The sequence below is a fragment of the Benincasa hispida genome, chromosome 11 (assembly GCF_009727055.1).
Source record: "Benincasa hispida cultivar B227 chromosome 11, ASM972705v1, whole genome shotgun sequence".
NCBI classification, from domain to species: Eukaryota; Viridiplantae; Streptophyta; class Magnoliopsida; order Cucurbitales; family Cucurbitaceae; genus Benincasa; species Benincasa hispida.
This window is the reverse complement of record NC_052359.1, coordinates 45190511-45195434: the sequence shown is the minus strand read 5'-3', so window position 1 is coordinate 45195434 and position 4924 is coordinate 45190511. Positions and strand designations below refer to the sequence as shown.

The following is a 4924-nucleotide window of genomic DNA, read 5'->3' as shown; positions in this document are numbered from 1 at the left end:
TTCCATAGTCAAATATCACTTAAGAGAAGATTAAATCCTGGCCTCCCTGTGGTTTGACCCAGTACTTACCATTATTGCTACATTTTTGTAGTGATAGACGTTGCCTAAAATTAAAAATCATAAATTCGACCTGTCTGGTTCTTTTCAAAAGATGGGAGCCTTTATAGCCTTACCAAGTTATATTGACTCATCTAAGAAAAGGCCAAAGATATATGAGAATTTCTTTACGCCTTGACAGGAAACAGGTCACATCAAGCAACCGATGTTAAAAATCTACCCTTCCTGGAGGGAGCTAAGTGATAAAATTTACTGCTTTCTTTATTGGCTTTCTAGATTAGTTTTCTTTTTGTTTTTCTGTTGTAGGTTCCTCTCCTTGGTCCCAAAAACAAGAAAGAAACATCTTTTGAGAGGCGAGCCCTCCTACTACATCTCAAAGACCGTGCACGAGAACACCTACAGAGGAGGTTTTTTATTCCTTTGTCTTTATTTTCATCGGGTTTAGATTAAAGATACATTGGGGACAATGTATCGTTTTATGTTGAGGGTGCTGGTTATATATGTAACACCCCAAATTTTTTAGTAATGGAATTTCAGTAATTTATATTAATTAAGGACATTTTTTAGAATTTTGGAAGTTAAATTTTGATTATTGAGATTTAATGTAAATTGGGATTTAACTTTTAATTTTGGAATTTTGTTTTGAAGAGGAAAGGATTTTATATGTAGGGTATGTCTAGAAGGAAAGAATAAAAGAAAATAAAATGAAATAAAGCAGAGTAAAATCAATTAAAATTTTATTTTATTTTCCATTTTCTTTAAAAAATAAAAAATCTCTCCCTCGCCCCTCTCCTTCGTAACCGAGACCCACCCCCCCCCACTCTATTTTCTTTTTCCTCTCCGCGTGAACCCTAGCGCCGACCCCGTCTTGCTACTGATCGCCGACCTCGAAGCGCCGCTGTCCACTGCAGTCTGGACCCGCCGGATCTAAAGTGGAACGCCAGCCATTCAATCGACACACCTCAGATCTCGCGGCCGAAGCCTCCCCCTAGCGCGCCGCCTCTCCCTCGCCGTCCCTCTTCTTCACGTTCACAAGCTGCCACCAGTCGTCTGGCCGCTTCGTTCGTGGGTCGCCGCGCCATCCGCCAAGGTATAAAGCCGAACGATCCAGCCCAGTCATCGAAACTTCCACCGTGAGTCGTTCCTCTGCTTCATTCCGCCGATAGTCGTTCGTCCACTCAGTCCTGCACGCCGTTGCCATCAGTTCAGTGTCATCGCCATCGATTTCGATAAGATTTGGTATGTGTGCAGGGTTTCCTTTGAATGCTAATCAAATTGTTGGTGCCGTTTAATGTTTACCCATTATGTTTAAACCATAGATTCGAGCTTTGGAGAAATTTTAAGGTCGAAGTGTGCTATCCAACATTACAAATGATTGATTTTTGTTGCAGTTTTGGTTGGCCAACAAAATTGGATTTTTAGAATTAATTTTGGACCAAGCCACAATTTCGGTGTTACTTCAAGGTCTTGCTTGGAAAGAAGAAGATAAACTTGCTTAGGTTTATTTGGATTTAACTCTGAGGTAAGTAATCTTACTACTGTGTGTCGGGCGATCAATTTATGATTTATTTTTTAGGATTTTAAGACTAGTTACAAGGATAATTTTGACTGTTCTACGATTAATTACGATTAATGGACTATTTAGAAAAGATATATGAGCATGTGAGAATATGTCTGAAGCATTTTAATGTATGAGCATGGTTTACAATTTTATGAGTTATATTAACAATTTTATGAGTTATATTAAAAAATATGATTGAGCATGACCCTTAAATATAAATTAAGTAGCACTCCTTCTAGAATGTCTTAAAGTTAGATGAGGATTCGACATTTGCTGATTCATATAGTTATGTGATTTATTATGAGAATGTGTAGACCGTACTATATATTATGGAATCTCGAATACTTGATTGTTTACATAGTTTAGTGCATGAAAGTGATGTACTAGAGTAAATCCATTAACACTAGATTAATTACGTATGTTGAGGTTAATAAACATGACCTTGATGAGGAGATTTTAGAGAACTCATGATGATGTGAATATTATATGTAATATGAAGTTAGATACAATCTCTTTTCCTTTCCAGACTATGTGACTGTATGAAAGTGATGCACGTCCAAGAGCGCTAGTACATGAAAGAGATGTACTAGAGCTGGTGTGTATGAAAGTGATACATACCTAGAGGGTACTGGGTGTACGTAAGAAGTGCACGCTCAGTGGGTTATGTGTATATGAAAGAGGTGTATACATAACCAGGTGTACGAAAGAGGTACATACTCAGTGGGATATGTGTATACGAAAGACGTGTATACATAACCAGGTGTACGAAAGAGGTACACACTTAGTGGGTTAGATGTATACGAAAGAGGTGTATACTTAATCAGGTGTACAAAAGAGGTACACATTTAGTGGGTTATGTATATACGAAAGAGGTGTATACATAACCATGTGTACGAAAGAGGTACACATTGAGTGGGTTATATATATACGAAAGAGGTGTATGCATAACCCTGCGTACGTAAGAGATTGTGTTTCCTTCGGGATTCACTAGGGATTGTGTTTCCTTCAGGATTCACTAGGGATTGTGTTTCCTTCAGGATTCACCAGAGATTGTGGGTTCTACGGGACTTACTAGAGGTAGTGGGCATACTTAACAACAGTAGGATAGAAATCAGATTTTTTCATGTATGTATGTGTCCCATGAGGACTACAGTAGTTTTATGTTCCACCAGAGGTAGGCATCTAGAGGACATAGATGCCTAGCCCGACCCCAATAGTGGAGTTACTTACTGAGTATTTAGACTCATTCTTTCTCATGTTATTGTTTCAAGTAAAGGTAAAGATGCACTGACGATGGACAAGCGGAATTCATGATCGAGCCACTGGGACTAACTTCATGCTTCCGCTCATGAGATTTAAACTTCTTTTCATGTTTTTCTTAGCTTTCAGTGTTGATGTTTAAAACTTACTATTAAGAATCACTTTTAGATTTATTTATTATCATTTATGATTTATAGGTACCCTATCATTGTTTTTAAATATTTGAAATTAAATGCAATGTCTTTTAAATTCACCTTATTTTATTAGCATTTATTTCACCATAACAGAGTGTCGTTTTAAGTTCCACGCATGCATGTATTTAGTAACGGCCTAACTTAAGTCCCAGGGGGTCGGATCGTTACAATATATGCATGTTCGGCATGTCCTTGACCACTTTAGCTTGGACTTTGTGGTTGAGCTGCTAATATGATTCTTGTGATGCATGTATTGTGATAATGACTTTATGTGATAGGTTTTAGATAACTCTCTATTCGCTCTGTTTAGGATTCACAAAATGTATACATGATTTTGGGCCAAATTCAAAAAAAAAAAAAAAAAAAAAATTCTTGATTCTTTTGCATATTGTGAACAAATAGTCGTCTTATTTATGGTTTTGAATGCGTAGGATTGGGTTATTTGGTCCATATGCTTGTTTTCACCTTGAAAGATCTAGATGATAGTTGTTAAGTAACTAAAGCTCAACTTAGTAATGCTTGCTTAGGTTTTTGCCAAGCTCTTATTTTTTAAAGTAAGAGCCTATTGTATGTTAAATAAAAGGCAAGCATGTTATAGAGTAAAAGTAAGTTTCTATGATATGTTTTAAGGAGATTATTGTTGGGTATGTCCTAAAACTCGAAGTTTATAAACATTAAACATATTATATTCACAATAAAGTTATTGTTAAATTTTTTTTTATCAATAAAGATGTTATTCAATTACATTGTTTTATAAAATCAAATAAACGAACCTATGGCTATAATATGAATACTTAAACTTATGTAGAGACATAAAAGAGGATCAAGTTTTAGTATATAGCCAAAAAGGTTTATAAATATATGGATGAGGTTGGGTACCTTATCTTGGGGACATTATGGATGCGGCCCACTTTGTATATTGATACAAATGATGTGATCCCAAAATCGTTCATGTGGAGACATATGAGTGGGGGCATCCTATGCAAAAGACGTTTGCATAAAATCGAACCACGAAATAGTCGCTTTTCTTTTTAACAACCATTTACTATTAAAACTGGCTATTTCAAAATTGATGACCTAAGATAACTCGATCTTAATCCTGAGCTATGAACTCGTTCAACATCACTGCTTAATATGCCTCCCATTTTAGGATAAGACCAGATAGATAGGTAGAGACACAGTCCTGCAAGAAGAAATTCACTCCTATTAGCAGATATCCATTATAGGGTTAGCAGATGATCTTGAACAAAGAGGCCTCGCCCTCTCATGACAGAGATGTATTACATGGGTAAAATGGTAAATTTGACCTAGCTGTAAATATGAATGACATTTGAAGGATCGACTAACTGATTATGATGAAATCAAGTTGACAGAAATATAAGATATAGTGGTATGTCTTAGTAGTTAACAAATATTTATTAATTCAATTTAAAGAGTTTAGCCAATTAATCTCAAATTGTTGGACCTAGGTCCATTAGGTCCTTATACTAGCTCGTAAAAGGATCAAATCTTATATTAGAATATTGAGTGAATTTGAGATGTTCAAATTCAAATTAGGGTTTGGAAAATTATATTCGATATAATTAATGTTTAAATTTATTAAAATTAAACAAATTCGGAGAGTTCGAGATATTTAAATATTGATTACATGAATAAGGATTCATGTTTGAATTAGGTGTTTTATTAATTTAATATTTTATATTCAATTATTATTTATTAATTTAATTAATTAAATTTGTTTATTTAATTATTTAAAAATAAATTATTTTCAATTTATAATATTTGATATTAAATTAATTACATGAATAGGATTCATGTTTAGTATTAGTGTGATTAACTTAATATTTGATAT

At 34.7% G+C, this 4924-nt stretch overlaps 1 long non-coding RNA gene across 4 annotated transcripts in view; it reads left to right on the top strand.

Annotated features, from left to right (window-relative positions):
• Positions 1 to 858: 858 nt before the first annotated feature.
• Positions 859 to 4924, top strand: part of LOC120092174 — a 5941-nt gene continuing 1875 nt past the window's right edge. For all 4 annotated transcript variants that reach the window (XR_005485929.1, XR_005485927.1, XR_005485928.1 and 1 more), the window contains exons 1-2: positions 859 to 1296; positions 1449 to 1579. This is a non-coding gene — a long non-coding RNA (uncharacterized LOC120092174). The remainder of the gene's footprint in view (positions 1297 to 1448; positions 1580 to 4924) is intronic.